Source organism: Chiroxiphia lanceolata, chromosome 11, assembly GCF_009829145.1.
Source record: "Chiroxiphia lanceolata isolate bChiLan1 chromosome 11, bChiLan1.pri, whole genome shotgun sequence".
NCBI lineage: Eukaryota > Metazoa > Chordata > Aves > Passeriformes > Pipridae > Chiroxiphia > Chiroxiphia lanceolata.
The window spans coordinates 20,990,355-21,016,843 of NC_045647.1; the positions used below are offsets into that span (position 1 = coordinate 20,990,355).

General features: G+C 42.8%; 2 protein-coding genes and 1 long non-coding RNA gene across 4 annotated transcripts in view; 2 read left to right on the plus strand and 1 right to left on the minus strand.

The window, feature by feature from the left end:
• LOC116792417 (prophenin and tritrpticin precursor-like) overlaps positions 1 to 26,489 on the plus strand; it is a 610,102-nt gene that overhangs the window by 462,051 nt on the left and 121,562 nt on the right. The window lies entirely within an intron of this gene.
• IQSEC1 (IQ motif and Sec7 domain ArfGEF 1) overlaps positions 1 to 26,489 on the plus strand; it is a 338,913-nt gene that overhangs the window by 256,184 nt on the left and 56,240 nt on the right.
• LOC116792428 lies at positions 15,096 to 17,762 on the minus strand. The gene is made up of 2 exons (XR_004359124.1): positions 17,668 to 17,762; positions 15,096 to 15,551 (listed from the first exon to the last, which is right to left on the minus strand). It is a non-coding gene; the product is annotated as an uncharacterized LOC116792428 (long non-coding RNA).

Here is a 26,489-nt window from a genome sequence, read left to right on the forward strand (position 1 = left end):
TAATGAGAGACAGAAGACATGAGGTTTTCCCTTCCTGGAACTCTTGGCCTGCAGCAAAGAAAAGCACTAGAACTCCACATGTCTGCTGAGCTGCCCTTGTTGGATGTATAGCTGGAGACTCTCCTTAGCCTCCCATCCCAGTCTGAGCAGGCAATTAAACCTTGGGGAAGCTGGAGCTGGTTGGGGAGGGATGGGGGTTTCTTCCGCTGTGAAAGGCAATTAGCTGTAAATTGTGCTTAAAGAGTTTAATAGCACAACACGCAGCTCGTCTTCCCTTCACCTGCGTGTTTATACCTGAGAATTAGGTTGTGATGTTGTTTATTTACTGGTTTGGAAAATGCCTTCATCAGCACATTTGCCAGCGATGATCTGCCGATGATCTGCCGGCTCAGCAGGTCCTGGCTGCTGCTGGGGCAGGGGCTGGCCTGGGCAGGACGGCAGCTTGGTTACGTGGAAGGCTTTTCTTCAGTCCCATTTCAGATGGAAGGCTTTGCTTTCTGTGCTGCTTGCTTTGTGGCACAGCCCTGGCGCCCCTCTCTGTCCTGCAGTGTCCTTTTTGCCGTGCTGTTCCTCACTCCCATGGGCAGTGACAGATACGAGGGAATAAAACCATCCCCACACCTCATGCCGGTCCAGAGGGAAGAAATAAATAGTCCTTTTCAGGTGATTGCAAAGTCCTTCAGTTATCCCTCTGCAGTGTTGCAAGTGTTCTTCCTAAGGAGTTTAGGGTTTTGGTACTTTATGGCAGCCTTTTTGTATATATCTTTTAAAATGTTGACTTGGAGTGACCTCCTGACAACCTGCCTCATCTGCCCCTGTCCATCACCAAAGGGATGTTTCTCCCAAGCCATCATTGGGATGTTGACACCGCTGTGCATCCTCCTATGGCAGGATAGTGCAGAATTCTGGTTTGCATGATGTAAAGACGGGAAGTTCATAACTGACAGACTCTTTATTCCTTTTACGATTCTTTTTTCCCGTTAATATCTTGGGTTGGATCTTAGAAGTGAAAGCAACAAAAGCATTATGGCTCATTCTGAATGTTTGTGGCCCTCTTTGTGTATTAATCTGCTTGTATATCTGTGAAATTTGGGAACTCTGGTGCTGCACATGTAAATAAAATCAAATAGGATGTCTACATTCCTCAGTGTGGGGGCAGTGACTGTGGGCAGGAGGAAGAGCTGTCCAGGTCATGAGCTGTGTAGAAATCTGATCCTTGGGAGTGTTCTCATTTTCTGCTCATTCTTTTTCCAAACGCTTTGGTGATCCTAGAAGTGAGAAATTAATCTAGTCAGGTTATTTCCTGATCACCCTCCCCAAAAGAGAGTTTGCCCTTCATTGGCCTTGAAGGAACAGGAGAGCTCCAGTTCCTGGTTCAGGGATGGGAAAATGCAAGTGCCACTGCAATGCTTTAGTTTCATCCCCTACTCCAGCCAGGGGGTCTCTGGAGGGAAAAGGTTGTAAATATGATAATTTTTGTTTTGGCAATTGCAAAAGTTCAGCTATTGTGACTATTCACTTTTTAAAAAAATCATCTAAACGGAGACACCGGGGCTGAGACTTCCCAAAGCAAAGCCCTGTGCTGTCAGCATTAGGCACATATTTTCAGGAGTACAAACAGAGGTTGGTTTTCCAGTGCGCTGTGGTGTCCCATGAGAACCAGGCTCTTCCAGTGTGCCCTTGAAATTCCCACCCTCAATCCTGGATCCAGATTTTGATTTTTTTCCAGAAGCTCTGAACTTGGTTGCTAAGGTGACTGTGCCATTTTATTTAATTTTTTAAAGGCAAAAGCCTAATTTGTGGCTTTAAACTAATTTCCGAAGGTGTTGGTCCATTGCTCGTGTGATGAGTATTGTGGTGATGAGTATTGTGACCCTTCATCCAAGTGGGTTATTGGGGGAGTACCTTGACTGACTTTCATTGTCTATTCAGGAAAAGGGTTTTATAAATATAAACCCCAGCTCTTGATATTGGCAATAATACTGATTACCCAGGGAAGGGTATGTTGGATTAATAAAACTGAGATTATCATCTGGGCTTCCATTTTCCAGATTCCTACCAATACCAAGTAGATATTTTAGACCTTAAAGTCATATCTTGAACTAAGACTGGAAAGGGTAACAGAAAAGACTCTGAATCACCTCTGATCAGAACCGGTTTGTCCTGCTATTTGAACACTTTGTTTACAAGTATTCTTTTAATATAGCTCATGACTTTCATGAAGATGAAAATGTTATTCTCGTTCCCTCAGAATTAAACATTTACAGCTGCAAATGGTGTCTTTTGTACTTGTAAATTTTATCTTGTTAATATTTATAAATTCCACTACAAAACATACTTGCACATAAGGCATTAATGTAGATTTTATATTTTCTTACAGGGTGCCATAATATAAAGAGTATAAAATCTGAGTTGGAACATGCAGTAAAAAATATATGAGCTTTTACTATGCAGAGAGGGAACAAAGTAATTACGGTGTGATGTGTTTACTAACCTTCTGAAATGCACTCTTTCTGTGGCTTAGAAAAAACATGAACAAAATAACATGGTGGCTCTGTATCTCCTCAGCTGGGATTCCCAGATGGTGGTTGGTAGCAGCCAGTGCAGTTTCAATGGAACTATAAAGTTTTTTGGAAGTGTTGGACATCGCTGAATACGTTTACTGTGGTTTTGTTTCATTTTCCAGTGTTTTTCCCTTCATTTCATATGCTTTTGCTCCAATAAGATCACACTTGTTTCATTATCCATCTGTAAATCAAGAGCAACTCTGAAACAAGCCATATTGGGAAAACACAGATGAATAATCCTGCTAATAATAATCTTCTTGGTGTCTCCTGCCCTGAAAATCGCTGTCTTGTTTATCTGTGTGTATATTTGTACAGCCAGAATACTCTCTTCATCTTAGGATGAGGCAAAGTCCCTAAAGATGCTTAAACCTTTTGTTCAGGGAAGGCTTTTCCCAAAGCTGTATGTGTTTCCCCACACTGCAGGAGGATGATTTCAATGCCGATTTGTCTGTGAACGAGAAGGAGCCTCGTTTTATCATTCTGAGAGTGATTGTACTGTGTTCTCTTGCCAGCAGGAGTAAGTTTTAGCAAGATGCATCTGAAAGATTTAGTGAAAATGTAAATATTGATAGACTTTTACTTTCATAAAACAGCACAGCTTAAGTAAAATGCATATTATGTCACCTGCTCTTAAATTCTGTCCCGTGGGGAAATGACAGCTTCATCTGAGAGCAGCAGGACACTGCTCAGAGCTGGCACCAGGGAAGGTCTGGCTCTTTGTGCTGACTGACCTAAACGTTCTTTAGCAGTGTCAGGTGAAATAATAACTAACCTACTTCACTGCAGCATTTTAATATGAAATGCCACATTTACATGAACAGAAGAGCCAGACATGCCTCTCGAAGCTAAATTGTTTCTGCTTTCTTCAAGCAAAGGTAGTTGAGTTTTATCTCTTATTTTTCGTATAAGAATACTCTGGGTATAAATACTGAGTATAAATACAAAGCTATTTCAGTAGTCTTTGTTCCAGCACCTGTCTCAAGCCTCTCAGGTTATTCTGATTACTGTCAGCTACGTCCTGGTTTTATCCTACCTGAGGAATTATGGCACTATGTCACTTGGTTCAATCTGAAAGGTCACTTGGATTATTTATACAGCAGCCTTTCCATACTGCAAACCAAAAATGTACATCTATATTGAGCCTTTTATTGGAAATCATAAGCATTATCTATTTTAATATAATTAATTGAAAAGTCCATATTATTTGCACTATTTAAGTAGAATCATAAAACTAAGGGAAGAGGTTGTTTCCCCCAGCAAACTTTCTCTCATTTTTGAGATTGCTCTACTTACAGAGCTTTAGATTTACAGCTTTTAAGGACCAGTTGCCAAGAGCTGCATACAGATTTGGGGGTTTATACCTGATGTATGTTATGCTTTAGCCATAAATAAAGCGATAATGGTGAAGATCTGCATCCTCACTCCTCCACACTGGAGCCAGGCAGTGTGATCTGTAGCAGCTGATTCCCTGGGGCTGATGTGCCTGTTGTTTGAGCCCATGGAATATTAGCATTATTTCAAAACTGTCTGCAGTAGCTGGGTTTTGAGCACAACAAATACAATGAGGAAGGTTTATGTAACTGTTGTATTGACAGCACGGCAGAGAGAGTCTGGGTGGCTCAGTTCTGATAAACCCACCGAGCTCCAAAAAGAGAGAATAGGGCAGAGAAAACTTTCAAAACATGCCTAATGACCAGCCACCAGTGTATACTTAAAATACCAAATTACATCTTCAAATCTCTTACTGGAGCCGTCAGGGAAACCTCGTTTGAAATGAGCACCATGCTCATTTTGGTCTGGCTTCCTGGCTGGAGTGTATCTGGCCACACTTCACAGAAACAAGGCAAGAGGAGATGCTTTTTTGTGCCTTTTTCTTTGCCCCAGAGGGGAACGTTCTAATGGCTTTGGTAAATTGATTAAATTATGTTTTGATTGATACAGACTTCGAACATTCACTGTGTTTCCGGATGCTTCCTCTCACACAGCCTGACTTGCTCCAGGCGTTTGTTCCCCGTTTTGGGAGTTTGCCAAGCTCTTCCTCACTAGCAGAGCTGCTCAGAGCACAGGCTGTGGTTACCAGACCCCCAGAAGGCCTGGTTAGCTGCAGTTGCATCCAAATTCTGCCACTCCTGCTTTCACGTGAAGTCAGATCTTCTCTGCTTCCTTCACGGACAGGGAGGGAGTTGCCTCCCCTCAGGGAGATGCTGTTCTGTCACCTGCAGCTGTAGGTGTGAGTCAGCATTTTCTGAGAGCAGCAGGGCACAACTAGTTCTCCCAAATAAAACTCCTTGAATTTTTTCCCCCCAAAGCTTATTGCATCCCTCTCTGTGTTGATATCACGTGCTCAGAGTTGTATATGTAGAATCTGCTTTATGTAGAATTAAAGTGTGAGGAATGAGCCCTCTCACTGCACAGGAAAATTCTATTCTGGACAGAGAAAATCTGGCAGGCAGTTGGAATTAGTCTGAGTAAGGGATGAATCCCTGAGATTTTTACATGGTGATTTTGGCATAATAAAATTCAGCACAGACAAGAAGTTATTTTGTTTGGAAAACTTTAGAGAAATGTCTAGACTTTAGCAGGTTTAAAATAATTAATCCTTCATCTTTAGAAGTGAATTAATTGGAGAGTGTATGTGCCGTTACAATTCCCTGCAGGACCACCATGGAATTATGTAAAGCCATGTACAGCATATGCAGGAATTTTCACCAGATGTCTTCTTAAGAGTGTATCTTTGACTTAAAGGAGACAGTAATTTGTGACAGACTGTTCAACTTGTGTTTGGGTGGAGGAGGAACAGGAGGAGAGAAGGAACTCGGGTGGTGTATTTTACTGCACAAAATAATGGTTGAAAATTTGGGAGAAACAATGGCCAACGTTTTTCCTATTAGCACGTGAGTTCTGTGGCCAGTCTGCGAGCAGGGTTGGAAGTTGTACCATCATTATTACCTGAAAGAGAAATCTTATTTCTGAACACCCAGACAGAAGCAACATTTGCACTGAATTCCAGTTTCTGCATGGAATTCTGTTGTGCTAGGGAGGTTTGAATTCAGAGCTTTTTATTTAAACGTGATTTTTTTTTTTCTTTACATATCTTTGTTTGCATTGTAAGGAGGGTAGATCTAGGTCTGTGGGCAGATTTTTATCAGAGCTCCTTTGATTATGTTTTAGGTGAGTTGTCACTGAAGGCCAGCCTTGATCATTCTGTCACAGTGTGGAAGGCTTCACCTTTCTTCAGTGTTAATGGTTCTTCCTTTCAGCTGTCCTAAAATACAACTTGCTCTCCACAATCCCAGTGCTACCGAGTACAGAGCGAGAGCTTTCTTCAGACTTAACCAACCAAAAAATCCCACCCTCCCAGCTCTCTGTCACAGAAGGATAATGGCACAAACTTTAACTGTCTTGGAAAAGGCTTGTAGGTGCCATTGGCACTCACACAGTCTCCATTTGAGGGAATAAATAAGAGTTTTGTAGTGCCTGTCGGGTGATCTTTCCACATTGTTCAAAATGTACTTGTTTCCTGTGAATTTCAAGAAGAATCCATTTGAAATAACTCCAGCTTGGACTGTTGGACTGTTTCATTCCTTCTGGTTTATGGGGGAGGTTTTGGGACAGCAGAAAAAGGGATGCTTTAGTATTTTGCTCTTGGTGAAAGCTGATTTGATGAATAAAAAACCCAAACCCACAACACCTTCCTGCTATCGATACTTTCGTCCTTAATAGCTGGAGTATGCTCTAAGTAGATATTTAATATAAAATAAATGTAAGGAAACATCACCAACTGAAGAGTATGAGGACAGGCTCTGCTGCTTTATAAGAGGGTCAAAGCAAAAGAAATTATTTCATTGATGTTTAGCCCAGGTAAATTCTTTGCGGAAGGAGAACCATGTAAATATAGGTGCTTCATTGCTGCCAGTTTTAAGTTACTTGTTAGAAATTCCTTGTGGTGGGTAACAAAAGACTGCTGAGTGATGTGGGAGAAAAACCTCTGGAATGACTGCAGAGCAAGCTACTGATATGGTTTGGACAGACTCAACTGCTTGGGCAATTATTTTTGTACATTTTGTAAATCATCATTTACCTGTAAAAACTAGAGGACTGAGTCGTCAGAATATCAGATGCAGAGTCACAAGATTAAAAAGTCTTAATTTCTCTGATTTAGGGGTTTATTTTGGTAGGAAGAAAAATAACATTAAATCAAGTATGACTGGATTTCTCGATGTTCAGTTTTAAACTGATTGAGTGATACTTCACATTTCAATCACTTTGCAGTTCATAATTTAAACGAAAGATGGCATAATATCCAAGCTGGTGATCCAGTCAAGGAAATGGAGAAGGTTTCTAATGCTTCTTATTGAGCTACAGTTACCTTTATTTTTCTTCTGTCTCTAGGACGTCAGAATTCTCTTCCTAGACTTAAATACCAGGGGATTTAGTTGATAATTAAACATGTAAGTGCTTGTTCCACCCTATTTTCTTCTTTGCAGTGAGGTTGCAAACCTCAGTTTTGTGTTATAGGCTTCGGGCCCAAAGCAATAGTCTGCTCATGGTGAAGATGATGGGGAGGTTTGATACCATATGTATAATATCTCAATATTCTCTGTACCTTTCCAGGACTGTAGGATGGATTGCAGAGGCCTCCTCCCTGTACCTTACATTTAGGGGATGTTCTCAGACACTGCTGGAGAATCAGGAGGGGTTGGGCTAATTTTACACATAGGCCACATCTCACTCTCAGGTTTCCACTAAGAGTAGGATTTTTCCTCAGAGTTGTTCAGGAACAAAATATCTGCAGTATCTGAGAAGAGCTTTAGTGACCAAGTGTTGGGTTGTGCCACCTCTTTGGTTTCACCCGCTGTGGTTTCCGTAGTGAGTTCTGCTCCTGAAGCTTGGCTTTAACTTCGATTTAGGAGTTCAGATCTGCAGTCCATAAAATATTGTTCATCCTAGAAACCTTCTGAGGATTCTAGATGGCTCCCCCTCTATGAAATAGCCTACTCCATCTTCAGCTCCACTGTCAGTACCTGTCAGGCTCATCAGAGCTTTCCGGTGTGGTTTCCATGGAATAGCACTGCCTGGAACTGCATCCCTCTTCCCCACCACCCACTCGGTGGGAGCTGATACCAGGAACTGGCCATGCTCTGCCCTCAGCCCTGAGCAAGCCCATCAACAAAATAAAGTGTTCTTGTAATTTAGTTTTCTGGTTTCCAAACAAGCAGAGCTCTGAGCACACAAGGATAAATTCTACCCTAGAGAAGGAGGAAACCTCTCTGGTCAGATAACATAAAGAATACAAATCGATTAAATTGCCAGTGCTCTTGCAGTCCTGTGTGTGTTGGGCTGAGGAGGAGAAGAGATTGGAGTCCCTTTGAGTCCAGAGTATGTTTCCTGCACGTGGATGAAGATAAGTAACACTGATATAAACCGATTCACTGAGGAATGTTATGGTGGGGGCCAAAGATCACCTGTTTACAGTGCATTCTTTTATCACCTCAAGGTAATTTTATTTGCCAAGATACTGCAGTTTGTAGCATGGGCTCCTAAGACAGGAGGTGGAAAAGAACATATTATGGTGGGTAAAGCAAATGAATTCACATTTCAAATTCCTTCCCATATTTAATATCCAACTGGTTAGCAGCTTGTCCTAAGATACCTGGGGTGGTTCTAGTTGCAAATTAACTGTTTGCATTTGAAAGGGTACCTACCCTTAACTGTACCATGTAATTAATTAGCATAATGGATTTTAATTTTCTTATTATCTAAGATTTAGATGAGACTTAATTTAGTCTAAGATTTAGATGAGACTTAAGTTATTAAATGTTTCTGAGACAGGACAAAAGGTCAGTCAAAAGCTAAAAGTGCTTTCAGTGCTGTAGTTTATTGCAAATTAACCTTTTTGTTTGGGGTGACAGAAATGTGATTTCTTTTGCTATTTTTACCTTTTGAAGGCAGTGAATTAAAATATGCTGTGGTTTATGATATAGGTGCCTTGCTACTCACCTCGTGGGGCAGGTGGTGGTTGATTGTGTGGAAATTTTCCTTCAGAGGGCTGCTCAAAGGAGGCTGGGCTGTGTCAGGCTGCCCTGCCCAGCGCTCAGCAGTGTGTGCCATTCAGTGAAACCCCTCTGCTTTTCCCTTGGCAAGAGGACGGGGGGGACATAATTTGTTTTTCTGTTTTATCTAAATTCGAAACAAGGACTGCAGTAAGTAGTAATTTTAAAAGACAAAAACTTAGCACCTTGGTGTCTTCACACTTTCTTTATTCAGTGTGCAGTTGTGCCAAAATATAACCTTTGTACACAGCATAAAATTCGGGAGTTCTGCCTTTCCCAAAGGAAACAAAATATATCCTGTTCATCTCTGAACACATACGTACTGTGCACAGTCGTGTGCAAATTGTTTCCTCTGTTGCGGTTTTGCTAATGGTGCCTTGTAGAGGTTTAAGGCAGGTCTCAGAGAAGCCTTTTCGGTGGAGGTCTGTGTCACAGGGGCTGCTCTCCGGGTGTTCTCTGAGGATCTAACAGTGGGGACATGCTTTTCTTCTTTCATTTAACATATCAGCACATTAGTTTTCTGCATGGAAGAGTTTCAAAGAGGAGTTCTCCTGGCCCTTTTCCCCCTTGCCATCCCTGTGTAGGTGAGTGTTGTGAAGAAGGTGATGTGAAGATGTGCTGCCATCTGTACTCAACAGCCCCATCTCTGCATTCTATACTGGTGTGCTCAGCACAAATATTTCAATCTCCTTAGGCTTGAATTTATCACTCTGTAGTAATAAATAACCTACCTCCAAATCCCTGATGCACTGCATGCAAAAGGCAGCACTGTCATTTAGATTTGGTGTTTTCTGATCACTTCATCCCTCTGGTTTAATAATGCCTAGAAAGGTAACATAACGTTATCCTGCCCTTTTACATCTTGCCTATTTCTTCAGGTTTAGAGAGACTTGTGCAGCAGCTGCATTTTCAGGTGTGTGATCTGGAACTGTCAGTGGGACAGTGGCACAGACTGGAGTGCCCTGTCTCAGCTCTGCCCTGCCCAGGCAGGATGGGCACATTTGCACTCAGAGGGCAGGCAGAGGTGTCCTGTCTCCCTGTGAAAATAGCCTGGGCAGCCCAGCCTTTCTTCTGGGAGTTCCTCACATTCCATGGAGAGGTCACTGAAATATGCTGTGCAGCCCTCCAGGCTCCAGGCACGAAACTGCGGAGCAAAAACACACCTTTTTCCCCCCCCACTCTTCATTCCGTGTCGGTGTGGGGTGTTTCTCCAAGGTGTGTTGGTATTGCTTCCTCTCCTGTTTTTGTTTACATCTGGCTCAAAACACCATTATAAAGATCACCATGGAAAAAGTCAATATTTGTTGCGTAATTTTAGGCAGGATGGAGTTTTTATAGTTCCTGAGTCTGGTTTGTGGCCTTAAGTGAATTAGTGAGGCTCAGCCTTGGTTAGCACACAGTGGTGTGTCAGTGCTGCAGCTGTTCCCTGGGTTAGGTGTCTGTAGGGTGACCTTAGTACATAACAGGAAGCTGAACATGAGCCAGCAGTGTGCCCAGGTGGCCAAGAAGGCCAATGGAATCCTGGCCTGGATCAGGAACAGTGTGGCCAACAAGTCCGAGGAAGTGTTTCTTCCCCTGGACTCAGGGTGAGGCCACTCCTTGAATGCTGTGTCCAGCTCTGGGCCCTCAGCTCGGGAAGGACATTGAGGTGCTGGAGCAGGTCCAGAGGAGAGCAACAAGGCTGGTGAAGGGACTCAAGCACAAGTCCTATGAGGAGAGGCTGAGGGAGCTGGGGGTGTTGAGCCTGGAGAAGAGGAGGCTCAGGGGAGACCTCCTCACTCTCTACAACTACCTGAGAGGAAGGGGGAGCCGGGGGGGGTTGGTCTCTTTTCCCAGGCAACGATCAGCAAGACAAGAGGACATGGTCTTAAGCTGTGCCAGGGGAGGTTTAGGCTGGATATTATAAAGAATTTCTTTACAGAGAGAGGGTGCTCAGCCATTGGAATGGGCTGCCCAGGGAAGTGGGGGATTCTCCGTCCCTGGAGGTTTTTAAGATGAGACTGGATGTGGCATCAGTGCCATGGGCTGGGAACCACAGCAGTGTTGGATCAAGGGTTGGGCTTGATGATCTCAGAGGTCCCTTCCAACCCAGCTGATTCTATGATTCTATGATTCTGTGATTCTGTGAACTCCTTTTGCATCGTGATCACTGCTGGGAACGGGGGTTTGTTGGTTTGTTTTCCCTTGGTGATCACCTTTGCACTCACATCAAGCCGTGAGCAGAAGGCCTTCATGAATTGTGTGGAATGGGGCACTAGTGCTGGCACAGGATCAGCCTGAGGAGGTGCAGCTGCCAAAAAGAAGTGTCACCTCTGTCAATGTTTCTGCATTTGAATCAAGTCTTTTATCCAAATCACACCGTGTGTCTCCATGACGGTGGATTTGACAAAAAGGGAATGGAAATAAATACATTCCCATTGTATGGGAATGTAAAGAAATACTTTAATTCATAAATACTGAATTAAAAATTGTTGCATTGCACAGTCATGCACTAAGACAGAAGCCATGAAAATATTTTCATTAAATGCCCTTAAGTCTAACTTTATTAGGTAAATAATAAGACCTTCCTTACAACCTTGTTCTTACCCATGTGTTTAAATGTGCAGTTAGTGAAAAAGTGATTTCTTTACCTTAAAATTGGATTTTGGTCAATTTTTTAATTATTATTTATATATGGGAATTTCAGTGATGCTTGCCATTTTACTAACAGTTTAAACTTAGTGGTTGCTATCAAAATAAGCAACTGTAATGCAATATGAGCTTCAAGTAGAAAAATTCCTGGGTTTCAAATGCTGCTTGCAGAAAGGCAAGTCATGGAAAATATGTACTTCTCCATGGCAGGCACTGCACATGTGATTTCTCAGTAGAGGGCATTATACTGAGCCAGATGTCACAAGTGCTTGGGGGAAGGCAGTTCTGTGCAGAACAGAAAGTAGCAACATTCCGATATTTACTTTAAGACTGACTAGTAATTACTTTCACAAACTTTCAGACACTTTTTATGGGATTTGTAATTCTTTTCACACATTTCTCCAAAGAAACACAATTCTGTATTTTTCAGAATCAGAAAATATTACTAAAAAATGTTAAAACCAATCATGTGCTTTTCTACTTGGTATTAGTGTGTGCACAAAACCCACTGTGCACACAGAAGCTCAGACATCTTACTAAATATATGAATTGTGCAAACAGGGGAAAAAAACCCCCAAAACATTAAATACCAAGTAAACATAACTGTGCTTTTCTTGGGGATCGAGAGCTTTGAGATGTTGATGACATGAAGCACAACTAAGCATTGTTAATCTCAGCTACCATTAATCCCAAAGAAATGCTTTTTGCAGACAGCACACTATTACTGTCATGAAATGAAAGCAGGAAAAAAAGAGGAGGCTGTGGGGGACCTTCTGGTATAGCATATTTTTAAGGGATGGTTTGGGTTTTGTTGGTTTACATGGGGTGTTGAAAAGCATTACATACTGTGTATTACCTCTCTGCACTACCTGTGGCATCTCACTGTGTGTCTTCTGTTCAGCTTTGTTGAAATATATTTTATTCAGTGATAACTGCTTTTTTGGTCTTTTATTATGACTAAGTAAGTCTGGAAGGAGGAGCTCGTGGTTTCAGCTTCCCCTCTGTGAGGTCTGCTGCTTTAGAGCACCAGGAGATGTTCCTTACATCCTCAGTTTCTCTGTCTTGACCCTCATGAGCTTGGTGCCCACCACCCTTTCTCAGTAGTGGCCCCATATGCGCAGCCAGAGAAGCCCTGGAACTCAGTGACTTGGGGTTGCAAACGCTTTAGGTGTGTCCTAAGCTGTGGGAACTCTGGATTCATTGAGGAAGGTGGCACTCCAAGTGAAAAATGAGGGAGCCAGGAGGGAATTCTGAAATGAAGGAGGACAGCAGGGAATTGGGAGTCAGGAATCCTGCCTCTGGTCTTGTACATATTTCACTCTGAAGAGACAAAAGACTTTTATATGTATAATGGTATCAGCAGAGCTGTAATTACAGTCACGTTGTATTTCTGGTCCAGAGTCCTGCCTTTATTGCCCTGAGAATGCAGATTAGAGATTTCCCTTTTCCTTTCCCTCCCACTCGATCTGTGATTTCTGGTGAACAGAGTGGCCTTCTGGGCTTACAGATGAATTTCTTTCTAAGGGGCTCTCTGGCTTCTTGTCAGCCTCTGTACTGCCTCTAGGGGATTTCCAAGCATCCACCATCCTTCTGTCCATGGATTTGTGAGAAGAAGGTGTTTTCTCTTGAAGACCCACGGCTCAGTGCTGACTGACGTGGCTCACAGCATCTGCTCCTCAGGTATCGTTTCACTGCTGGGCTCAGTGAGGGCAACATCAGCAACTGCTGAAAGCCCTCTGCTAAATTCTCTTCAAAGGGAGGTTACATTTGCACGAAAAAAAAATATTCCACGTGCCTGTGGATCTACCAAGAGAAATTTTAAATATCTTGATAGTATTATAATGAAATGTGGTTTTCTGGCAACTGATTAATTTTGTGGAAAAGCAAAACTGTGTCTCGCTGTGAGCTGCACTGTGAGGAGCAGAGGATGAACACATCAGCTCAGGAGCAGCGTGACCAGCATTTCTGAGCTCTCTGAGAGAGACACCTAAATCCTGTTCTGCAAAGCTCTGCCTAATGTAACTTTTCCCAGTGCTGTTCCTGGGGATGTAAATAGCCAGGCAGCGTTACAGCACACCACTGATACACTTTACAATAGCTCCTCACACATGGGAGCATTTGTAGGATCAACTACTGACCCTGAGGGACAAAACCAGGTCAGAGTAGTGACAGCAGGGAGTTTTGAGTCAGGAATCCTGGCTCTGGTCTAATGGTTTGACTGCAAGCTGAGCCTCTTTAGGAATTGTTTCTGTCGTTGCTGAGATTTTGTACATGTGCTTCACAACTTGCTGTAGTTTGCAGGGTTGCCTGGTTTGCATGCTCCCACCCTGGATAAATCAGCGTATCTTAGCATTTTGAAAACCTGGTATTATGTGGAATTTCCTTTTTTGCTCCAAAATCATTGCTCTTATCCAAATCTTGTAGCCAGGGGTAAGGAGGGACTTTACTGCAGAGCAAAGCCTTTCACAGGTGAGGTTTCTTTAGAGAGGCCAACAACAGACACAGATCTTTTCTCCCTCTCCAGAGCAAAGCATCTTGTTTTATGGGAGGGGATAAAGAAGCAGAACACATAGAGAGATCTGTTCTATTTTTAGTTCTCCCACTGATCTGCAAGGTGACTGTGAGAAGTTATTCTGTTTTTCCTCTGCTCTGGTTTATACTCTTTGTGCTTCACTATTCCCATCCTTCTCACAGCAGTAATGCTGGTTTATGTTTTGTAAGAGTGGGGGGCTTTGAGGCAGACAGTTGCAAAGCACCACTTTGAGTCTCCAAACCATTGAAGTCAGTGAAGATTTCCTTTGCCTTAAATAGGCTTTGGGTCTGTTCTTAGGAGAGCAAAAAGACTACAAAGATTCATTGTTTTGCCTACTCCATAGCAACCAACAACATGAAGCCTTTTCCCAGATGTGTTTGTTTAAAGGCTTTATAAGTTCAGTTTAAAAGCCAAACTGAAGTTGGAGCTATTGTTTTATGCTGATTTTTGTGTATTGGCATTTAAAAATTAAATGAACAAGTACACAGTCATAGAAAATGCAGAAATGTGTATGAGAGAAGATAAGAAATGCACTTTAGGGGGGACACAAAACCGGGATAAGTACAGCAGCGTGTCAGCTTTTGAAGAATTACCTGGCATATTTGAGAATTCCTATGTAATTCCAGGTCATGTGGGAACATTATGATGTTTTATACAGTCAGAGAATCAATTACTGTTCATTGATAAGTCTCACTGTGCACCAAAAGAGGATATGGTGAACGGGCATTGTGCTGTACATCCTTGAAACTGATACATCCCGTTTTTTTTAAGGAACACTTGCTTTACGTGAGGTGTACAGGTAAGCATGAGAAGCAGAGAATTCACCATGGGAGGGAAGAGGTGAAGGATCCATATGGATTAGCATATTCTTTTCAGTGGATGAATTGGATTAATATCCCCCCAAGTCCTACTGTGAGAGGAATAACATGTATTTTGACCTGTGAATGCATTTTATTGTACAATGCTGCGTGGCTGTATTTATACTCTGCAGGAAGAAAACTACTCTCTGGTAGTTCCTTCTATTTTTTTCTCTTTGTAACCCTTTGCATTTACTCAAGCAAAATGCAAGATAAATGCCCATTTCAGCCTTTTACATCTTGGAAATAATGGTGTATTAAATGTGATTAAGTTGGGAATTACCCTTTAAGCAGGGTCATAATTACTGTAGATTTAGATGGCATGTTGTACAAATTGCTGCATGCTCATAATTACAAATTGAGTTTGTTGCACTCTGGGGGTTTATAAACTTTGTTTTAGCCATTAACACATTAAATAGCAGTGATTTATGTAAATCACTAGATAAACCAAAAATTCAGTGTTGTGCTTAATCTAAGGTTTAATTATGTTTCTGTATTAGAAATAAAACAGGGTTAGCTTTAGCAAAGAAGGTCGAACAGCCTAAGCATATATTCACTGCTGAGATATTGTTAAACATGAGAATGGTAACGAAGCTGGAGCAGCCTTTGTAAGTTTGGCAGTGCCATTTGCTGACTGAAAACTACAGCGGCCCAAAGTGAATGAAGCAGCAACTACAGCGAGTGGGCACAACCAGCTCTTCCCAAGGTCAGCCACTGCTTCCTTCAGAATTATTTCCTCAAAATTCTGGGCTGATCTGGTGAGCGTAAGTTCGTGGTTTGAAATCTGTGTTCACTTCCTCTTGCACAGAGATTTCCCAGTTCCTTCATTTTTGCTTAAGTCAAGTTGTTGTGTTTTAATGGCTCAGAGATAACTTGGTGTTGGGCTGTTAGTTGTGCTCCAAGAAATTGCCTGGAATAAGGACACCAGGACATGGAAAATTAGGTTTCTACCTCCTTTCCTTGTGCTACATATTTCTGCAATATCTTAGTGGCGACTTTATTGCAAGTTAGATGTCGGAATAGCAGTGGGAGGACAACAGAGTGTATACTTCCTGTTGGTTCTGCCAAAGTTGTCTACCCAAAGTGCAGATAAATAAAGTGGAATAGAAGCCCATGTTGGCTCAGTGTTGTTAGCAGAGCCTCTTCTGCTCTGTCTTATAGAACCTGAAACATCAGCTCTGTATGTTCAGCACAGGTGTTGTCAGGATGGCAAAGAAATGTATCCATGTGCCACCAGAAAGTTGTCCTGAAAAGTCAAGGTCTATGATAAATGAGCACCTGAGAGACGATGGATTATGCAGTATGGATTATGGTTATTGTTACCTGAGGAAAACTGGGTTATGCACTATGGATCATGGTTCAACGAAGATGGTTTTGGAATGTTGAAACTTAAACAAAAAGTCCCTCCAAAAGTAATTGCATCTGCCTTGACTCGGAAACCACAACGTTGTCTGCGTAGTGCAGCACGAATTTGCTTTTCTGTGTTTAATTCTCCCCGTTGGAATACATGCAAGGTCTTAAATATGTAGATGATTTTGGCGCTTAACCTCTACTTTAAGGAGTTATTAACGCAAGGAGCGATTTAACAGTTCTGTAGCAGAATGGCAAAACTAAATTGAGAATTCTGGATGCTTGACATTGATGGGGGGGAAAGCTGTATGTAACAATTATCCACGCAGTGTTTGGAATGGGATGTGTTAGCACTGCTTGGTTATTTGTGTTAGCATTGCTTGGTTATTTGCTGATCTAGCATGATCATATCTGTTGAAGGAAGACTGTGTTTGAAGTGGCTTCAGAAAAGCACATTCTTCAAAAAATTCTGTGACTGCTTTTGAGGTCAGAGCTCCTCAGCCGCCCTTTCCAGTACATCTCCTCCTTCACAGCCCACGCTAAAATTGTCTGCACTTGGTTCCTAAATGGAAACTGGCTTCCAAAGGAGCAGTTGACTTTTGGGAACTGCTTGTGTCTGCTTTGGATTTGTCTCTGTTTACAAGTGGAGATGAAGCTTCATGCGAGAGTGTGTTGAGTCAGGACTAGAAAAAAGTGGGGTTGTTGTCGATCCCAGACCTTCTGAAGGGAAGAGACTGTCTGGATAACCACTAGATGTTGAAAGCAGGCATTGCAGTATAAATAGTCTCTGGTTAGAGACTTGCAGTGACATTAAAAACAGTCTGTGTAGGTGTGTCCTTCCTGAACGTATTTGAGTTTCACTGAAAGCTAATTAAACCCGGGCTTATTGGAATCCATGCCTAACACCTCCTTAGGAAACTATGCAAAACGCACGCTCGGGCCAGAAGTTTAACGGGGTTTAAGCAAAGTCGCTTAGATTCTTTTTATGACGGTATGTACTCTAAATAAGAGGTACGTTTTACACACACCACGAGGGCACAGCTGGGCCTTTCACTAAGCTCGCGCTTGTACCGGATTTCAGCAACATCTTTAGTTTCTCACTAAACTTCGGAGCTCCCCCAAACCACAGAGATCAGCCAGCGCGGCTCTCTGGTGTTATTACAGGATATTATTCATACGGAGCCTAAGAGAGGGTGTTGCTGCTTGGTTGTGGGGGCCCCAGGCGCGGCTGCCCCGGGGGGAAGCCCTCGGAGCCGCGCTTTTCCCGGGAATCCCGCCCCCGACGCGTGCGCTGTCCCCGCCGTGCCCGTGTGCGGGAGCGGGGCGGGGCGGGAGGGGCGGCGGTGCCGGGCCCCGGCTCTCCGGCATCGGACCGGCCATGTGGTGCCTGCACTGCAGCTCCGAGCGGACCCAGTCGCTGCTGGAGCTGGAGCTGGACAGCGGGTGAGCGCTGCCGGGCGGCGGGGGGGCCCCGCCGGCACACAAAGGGGTCCGCGCCCGCCGGGCGGGACGGGCTGGGGGGGGCAGCGCCCAGGGCTGGCAGTGGGGGCACCCACTTTGTCCCTGGGGTCACTCGTTTTTGTCCCTGGGGTCACCCCCTTGTCCCTGCGGTCACACCTGTGCCCTGGGGTCACCCCCTTGTCCCTTGGGTCACCCCCTTGTCCCTGCGGTCACACCTGTGCCCTGGATCGGGCGGGGGTCGGGCGGCAGCGCCGTGTGGGTTCGTAGGGACGCGGGTTTTCAATCGCGGTGGTTTATCCGCGGTGTCCGAGGCGGCCCCGCCGCTGTGGTGCCCGAGGGGTGTCAGGCAGAGCCGCGAGTCCCTCGGGAGCTGTCGGGGCAGGGCTGAGCTGAGCGGCGTGCGGGGCCGCTCACACACCGGTGTGTAAACACGGCGTTCGGGCGAGTTTGGGACAGGGCGGGGAATCACATGACTGGTGTCAACCTGCTGGGAGTTGTGCTGCAGAGCTCGGGACAGGCTGTTCCCGCTGTCCGGGACAGCAGAGCCCTGCCCTTGGCCTGCTCTCATGGGACGGCGAGTTACGCTCAGCGGGACCGCCTGGGGAAACCATCATTTGCCACTCGTGCCCTCAGCCAGAAAAGAAAAGAAAAGAAAAAGTTCAATTCAAAGACCTTTAAAGTACTGATACTTGAATAACTGACGCAAGAGAAACAGGCAGTGGGATTTGTCGTGTTAACACACACAGTCTCTGTTGTTATGATGTTGTTAACTACCAAAATAATGTGTGTCAAAAGTGCAGAAACACAGAACTCTGTTCCGTGAGCCGCCTGAAAACTCGATGCACAAACTAGTTTTTCTGGTGTGGTGCTATGTGTGGATTTATGACAGACTAAAATAGTTATGCTGGCAAGTGCACTTGCAAAATAAATTTATCTCCAATGCATGGTGAAAGTTTATCCCACCGAATAATTCAGTGAAATGCTGAGCTGTTTGACTCTTAAAGGAATATTCAACTTGAAACTAAAGATAGAAAACATCTTAAATTGGGTGTGGGCATGTGTGGAGAAACATAAAAGGAGGAAGTGACTGGATTCAGTGTAACTACATATGAATGCAGCAGTTTCTTTCCTAGAGAAGAAAGGAAAAACGTTTTTTGATAAAGAAAAGGGTTTCATAGTACAGTTTAGTCACACATTTAATGATCCCTTAGCCCATTTTTACCCTTAAGGAAAAGATTAGTGTAGGTTTCCTGTGTGGAGTTGGCAATGTTTGCATAAGTGATGTTACCTTTGCATGGCTTGCTACAAAACATAATTCATAACTGTTACTGTAGTGACAGATTTGCCTGTTACACAGTTGCATTCTGCTATTCATCATTGTTTCAGACTTTTTTCCTCCATTCACACATTGCTGTGCACTTCCTTTCAGTTAAACTTGATTATTCTGCCTGATGTGCTAAAAGAGGAATTGCTGAGTACTTAGTTTGGATGTTGTATTTAACCATGTCTATTCTTGTGGCAGATACCCTTCATATAAACACAGAATTCATTACATCTATCTAGTGCTTTGGGAGAGCTTCAGCTGTGCTGAGTAAAATGACCCATTTTCCATTTTCCTTCTGGTTTTGTACCACATTTGCTTTTGTTGTGGTGTCCTGTTCTAGTTCCTTAAATTGCAGATATTGAGAGTAGTTTATGGGAGTCAGCTGTGTTTTGTTCTTTTGGTTAAATAGAGGCTCAGTGTTGGGGTTTCATGTGTGAAGTCAGCTATCATCCAATTTTTTTTCCTATTTGTACTAATCTGAAATGATTCCTTATCATCAAATACCCTACCTGTAATACAAGATCTGGAGCTAAGCAGTGCCAATCATGCTCAGTGTATGAACAGCATTCAGTTATTTCTTTGCCCCTTAGGAAGACTGGGGCAGTTAATAAACAACTTGCAGTTCAGATTCATTGAATAATTGGCAACTTTCAGGTAAGAAAATCCGGGGATTCAGTTTTTCACTGAAAAGGGCAAATGCCAAGTTGAACAGTAACTCTGATTTGTTGTTCCTGTTACAGACTTGTATTGGAAGGTTGCTGATCCTTGCAGGGCAAGCAGACCTTCTCTGCTGGAGAAGGTGTCTTCACCAGTGGTTCTCAGGGTGCTCCTCTGGAGAACTGGGAAGTGATTTCCTAGGATAGACAGCCTCGTGGCCTTCCATGGTTTTCTTCTCACCCTGTGACCACTTCATGTTTGCAAAATGAAAATTCTTTCAAGAGAATCGTGTTTCTATTTGTATGGATATAGAAAGTATTCCTCCAATTGTTGGGTCTTCATGAAAATGCTCTGCCAGCACTTGGAGGCTGAGATTGTTTCGTGCCCATAAGGGTCTCGAGAGTAGGTTGCAAGGACTTCGGGTGGAACAACTGCTGTGGAACAACAGTTCATCTTTATGCTGATCATGTTTTCTGTGAAGTATAAAGATGGCAACTGGAGGATCAGACTTTCTGAAGAGGAAGGTCTCCTAATGGTGTAGCTGATTAGAGCACTTAGATGATTACTGGAGTGATGCCTCAGACTGTACTTGCCCTGAACACCGATAAGACTCAGCTGTGAGTTATAAAAACTGGCCTGAAAGCAGTCACTGCTCTGGTGGTGATGCAGGGTGTCACCCTGTTACCTGTGGGTGTTTAACAGCTCCCGTGGTTCAGTTGTGTTTCTTGGCGTTTAACACCACTGACACTAAGATTTCAGGGGTCTCTAGCAGAACACAGGGAAACAAGAGTGAGGTATTGCTTTCCAAGTGTTCTTTTCCCTACTGTGTGATATTCCAATTGAAATTCAAGACAGTGCATTGCCTTAACTTTTTAGGCTCAGCTGTGTGACTCTCAGTGGGTAAAATGGGGTTTAGCCTGCTGTCAGGGCATTCTGGAAATATTAATGCCATAAAGATGGCTTGGAAATTATCCACTAGGCCTTCACAGAATTTCAGCATCCCAACTGATGCCCCCTCTTGGTTGTAAACCCATGAGGCTCCCAGTTGCTGTGTGATTCTGACAGGTGCAAAGGAGGGTTCAAGGGACTGTATTTTTGAATATTGTATTTTTTAAAAAAAATAAAAAAATAGACCAAAGTCTGAGGAGAAGAAACCCCACTGTGTTCCTTTGAGCAGTATGAGACATGGATGTAGACAAGCTGGGTTGTTGTACCTTTTCAGTGCAGGGATTTGCACGGATAATTCATAAAGGACTTTCAGGATGCAATTTTTTTGCTCTTTCAGCATTTCCTTCGTTCTTTCTCTGTCAGACCCGATGGTAATTTTATCATTAATTTCAGAACTGGGCATATTTTAATCACACCAGCTGTCAATCAATTATTTCTTTGTATGTTTATTTAATAACAGAACTGCAGGAGACCTCAGAAACTGTAATCAAGATGGAGCCCTGATTGCTCTGTTTGTGACATTAAATATATGAGGATGTGCCCTTAACTCAGGCATTGCCTGATCCACAGAGCAGCTGGAATTACGAAGAGCTGGATCATGAGTTAGGGGAGAAAGTGTGTTGGTGCACTGTTTTTGTTAACCATGCTTTGTTTCAGTGTCATTTGTGTTTAAACAGAGTATGAGCCAAAGTCATATTCCTGAGTTTGCTGCTTTATTTCTGTTGCCTTGGAGGACTGTGTAGTTACAAGAGCAGGATCAGGCTCTGTGTTTGGAAGTTCACTTTTAGCATCCTGTATATTGTCATTTTATGTCAAAAGTTATGTAAATATAGATTTTGCTAAAGTCACACATTTTTGTTATACAAAAACAGTTACTGATCATGGGCTTTTTTAGCAAGACTTATTAATCAGAAATATTTTACTTACATAGTCCTTCTTGTGTCCTTCAGGAATCCATTTGAATTTTATTTAGAGGAGGGACAATTCTACTTAGGGTACAGACAGAGATGGCAACTTCACTACACTGCTGTGATTCCACTCCAGGTTTCCAGAGAAGAACAGATGCTGCTTTAATCCACTGTAGCACAAAGCCCTAGTATTACATTAAAGGGGACTGCAAATTTAGTTAAATAAATCCTTTTGCTTCCTTACAATAGACAAAAGACCAGAATCATTTTCATGAAATTATTGCAGAGATGTCTTTAATAAAAATAAAGGAAAAAAGCCAAGCTTTGGTATGATAAAAAAAAAAAATCAAACCCTTTTGTCTCTGTGAGAGAAGCAGAAAATTAGAATGATGGCTTTGATAGCCTTTAATACAGGAAATTGATGTATTATATCTGTTAATCAGATTCCTTCAGTAGTTCAGTGTCATCCAAGTTAAACTTGTGCTTAAAAACAAAGGACCCAATTCCCCATTGCCTTATGCTGTGCAAGCACGAACAAAATGCAGCAGTTATGATTTGTCTTTGTTTTACGTTGGTGGCTACAATACAGGGCAGGGCAATGGAAAAAGAATCCCAAGCTTGTTTTGAGGGGCACTTGCATTGTTAAGTCTCCCCTAAAATTCGTCGCATTAACAAGGATGGATGTGTCGTGAGTTTAAATGTTTCGGTAAGAATAGAGAGAAAGAAAACTGACTTCCTTCTGTTTGTTGATCCATACATGACCTTTGCAGCCATCTTTACACAGGGTAAAAAAAACAAGGATGCAAACCTGATGGATTTTCTGATGCAGGGCACTTTACAGCCAGTCCTGACTCTGCACTGCAGGAGAGTTCACAATTTGTCTTTAATTTAATGTTCACTCTCCACCTTTATGGCAGAACGGATCAAACTCAGTCTCAGATCCCACGGAGACTGAAATCCAGCAGTGGCTGTGGGCACTGGAGCTCAGCCAGCTGTACCCTGGGCTGGATTTCACTTGGGTTCAGTGTTGGAGAGGAGCTACAGCTGTGATGATTCCAGGGGAGATCCTTTCAGTTCTCGTGGCTCAGGTTGGGATAGGCCATGGCAGTGCTTGCACAGAACTCCAGGGGTAAATCTGCGGGAAGGAATGAATGATTTAGTTGGAAATCCTCCTGCCTTTAAAGATAATACCAAAGCCAGGGTTTCCCTCATTGCTTGGGGGGTTGTGCTGAGGAAGTCATCCTTCAAGTGACAGGGACAGCAGTGTTCCCGATCCAGCTGCAGTTCCTTGGGCTCTATCAGTTCTTAGGCCTCTATAAACCCCTGACTTTCTGATTGTGCTGCAGTCTAATAATAGTTTTTCTCTCAATCACTCTGCATTCTCAATAGGGAATAAAAATGATCTTTGTTTTTATTTCTTACTTGATTTTGCATTATTGTAATATGCTGCGGAACAGCTGTGGGATTTCCATTCTAGAGGTGTCTGGGGTGATGCTTGTGCTTCAAAGTTAACATTTCACAGGGTGTTGAATGTTAGATAATATTATCAGCTGCTCTTAGGTTCTTGAAAGACAGACAGTTCATTATTTTTTAGATATTCTTTTCTTATATTTTACTCTGTGAATCTTGTTTAGAAGATACCAGTGGTGTGGAGCATTTAATAGAAACTGGTTTCAAGAATGGGCTGATTTTAATGCTTCTAGATTTGGAAGAATGATCCTTTCCAGCTAATGGTTTCCTATTAATACCAGTCATTAATGCCTTGTGAATTGAGAGAGAACAGAGGATTACCTGGACTTAATGGAAATTGTCCCAAATGGTGACATGTGGCAAACTTGGATTCCTCTTTTGTTATTAAAATATGATAAGGGGTTTTTGATTAGGTGAGCCTAGAAGAAAAGTATTTCAGGTTTTCCTACCACAGAGCAGCATATTGCACAACAGTATTTCTGACTGTCTTTGGTTGAGACTTTCAAAATCTGGCTTTGCCCTGTATTTCACTTTCAGTTCACAAAATGGTGACCCTTGTTTTTGGGAGCTGCACTTCTACCCTTGTCCTAAAAAACCATTTTCCACTGCAGAAAGATCTGTGAACTATGTCTTGGTAAAGAGCCCATAAATACTAAGGATTATCTGAGTTCTGTATTTTAGACCTCCTGTTCTTTTGTGGTTGCTGAGCCTCCCGTGCAGCCCCAGCTAAGACAAGCTGCACCAGCAGGAGCCAGTGCAGTGTGTCCCTGGTGCTGGGGCAGGGCTGCAGTGTGTCCCTGGTGCTGGGGCAGGGCTGCAGTGTGTCCCTGGTGCTGGGGCAGGGCTACAGTGTCCCTGGTGCTGGGGCAGGGATACAGGGCCGTGCTGGGCAGTGTGTGCTGCATCCAAGGGGAGCTCTCCAAGCTCCAGCACAGCCCAGCAGCTGCTCTCCTTCCCTGTGTGTGCACTAAAACATTGCCAAGACAGGTGTTGCTACCTGTGTTACTCTTTTATTGTCATCAGTGAAGTGAGTCAGACATCCTACTTAAAGCCTACACTTAATTCCTCTCTAGCAGAGAAAGAACTGTAAAATACATGGACTCAGCATAATGGAGAGGAAATGTAAAAGGAAGGAAGTTTGTGAATGAGAAAAAGCATCTGTCAGCTCTTTAGTTGATTTAGAGGTTATAAGCAATCTTTTGAGGTCTCATTTCTGCAAGAGTGAAGATTTGTGTGTAGTAATACACAGAATATCTTTCTATGTCTGCAAATATCTTCCGTATTTGAGCACATTATCTTGAATCTCACAACATCTACAACATTGTCTTCTCCACTAAACTTCCTACTTCAAACAAAAGGTCTCTTTCCATTTTGTGTCCTTAAACACCACGTTCTGTACGCTTGGGTGTGTTGCAGAGGATAAAAATCTCCCTTTTATGAGGTGAGCAGTGGTTCTGTTCCAGTGAGTTGCACCTCTCCGTGTGTGCTCGGTGCTCAAGGCCAGCTCCCGTTCTCCCTGCATGGGAACAACCCCCTGCACTTCACTGGAAGCAGGAATAAGTGCCATGTTCTCATCCATTTCTTTCCTACCTGCTGAGAGTTTCCCATGCCCCTTTCGAAATGACATTGTTTTCCCATAGAGAAAACTGGTAGGGTTTTATTTCCTTGGGGTTTGTTTTTTTTAGCCTTGGCACAACGAAGTTGGCAGTCGAAATGCAGGGTTTGCTCAGTTTATTTTTATATTCTGTGCACTTCCAGGTTCAGTTAGATCACTAAGGGTGCTTTCTGATCAAACTTTTAACAGTCCATCCTTTGGATTGGCCTTTTTAAGTATGTTAAATTGCTCTGTAAATTTATGAGGTTTGTCTGTAACTTCAGAGGGAAGTCAACCAACCACAAAAAGTTGAATAATCCCTTTCTGACTTTAAAAGTGGGAGAATTTTAGCCAACTGTTTCTTAAATCTTAGAGAGACAGCAAAGTATCTTGTGTTCATCAGTGACAGTGCTTGAAAGCACAGCTCATTAGATGATAACAGTATGTTATTAACCAGTTGAAATGAGATCCCTTGGTCATTTAAAGTAGGTCTTTTTGTACAGCATTCATTTGCTACTTAACTTAAAATATGGCCTAAATGAGTACAACTGTGTAGTGATCTGTGACTTTCCCTGGTACAGTGTCCAGTACAGAAAGATGATTTTGTTGTCATTTTTGCTGCATGGACCCTCTACATGCTCTTTGATTAATGATTATTCTTAATTTCCCTCTGCCCAGGCCCTCAGACATACTGTAAGGGAAAGGGTGGCCTGCTCAAAAGTTGTTCCTAGCTCTCTGTTCTCCTTCTTATATTTTCAAATAGTAAAGGGGCAAAACCTTAAAATTAGTCAAATGATAGGTTTTATCAAGTATGTTTGATCTAAGATGAGAACATAGTTTCTATGTAGGAAATTTCAATCCTGAAACATTAACTCGGTGACCAGGATTTCATTGAGCATCTTTAAACTGATCCGTGTTCATATGATATGTGGGGTTTAAGAGGGGAAAGAAGAGTATTATCCACCAAGACCTGAACAGGGAGAGGAAACTAGGATTTAGTCTCTTCCAGAACGTGGTTGGCAGCAAGTTGATTTCTCAGCAGTGCCTTCTGTGTCACCCCTTCGTCTGGAGGGCTTGACACAACAGCTGAAGCCCCAGGAGATGTGAAATAGGATGGCTGGTATGGGACACCGAGGATTCCTGTGTTCTGTCAAATGGTGCCTCAGCTGTGCAGGCAAACCAGGCTTTTCTCAGCTGCAGAAACCAGATCTTCCTTTTTAAAATCAGCGTTGTATAAATGTCACGTCATGGGATAAACAGTAGAATGTGTATTAATATCCTGCTCTCTTCAGTATGGTTCACAGGCAGTGCATATATGCTAAATAAGAGGATTCCAGCTGAATGGTGTATCTGAATAAATAATAGATAGTTGAGGTCAAATTCTACCACAGCTGCACTGAGAAACTGCCCAGATTTGTGAAGCTTATCCCATTGTGTAAGAGTTTGCAGAGGGGAACAGGACAAAGTCTGCAGTGGTGGGCAGACCTTCACTGATTTTGTTACGTGATCCATACCAGATACCACAGTTACACCTAAAAATGGTTAGCTTTAGTCCCTGTAAGAGGCTAAAGCATCTTTTTGAAGCATACATGACATTTTCTGTTGTTAGTATGTTTTATGCTGACACATCAAGAGGAAGAAGTGACCATAAAAAAACCTCTCTAAAAATTCTAAAACTTGGGCTGATTTGAGCCACAGGCCTCTAATTGCTACCACAGTAATCTTTTAATAATATCCATTTTTTTAAAGAGTTTGAAGAATGAAATATGATTGATGCTTGATAATTAACACAAATTGGATGACCTGAGATAGAAGCTGACATTTGTAAATTGTACTCAAGTTCTATGGGTGCTGTGAGTCTCCTTTGTTACTTTCCAACTGCTAAATAATGAAAATAAAATGCAGCTTTGCCTTTAGCAGATCAGGCTCATAAGGCAGTAAGTGGCTACTGTGAGGGTTGGTTGGTTTGTGGTACATATAGTGTCTGATAGCAGATATGCTACCACTCTTGGACAAAGGTGATCTGGGAGGTGTTTAACTTTGGAAGCTGAAGATAATCTCAAGTGAGTGCTTTCCGAATGGATAGCCTTAGCTCTGAACTCTATTGTAAATGTTGTTCCCTAAAATGGAGAATTT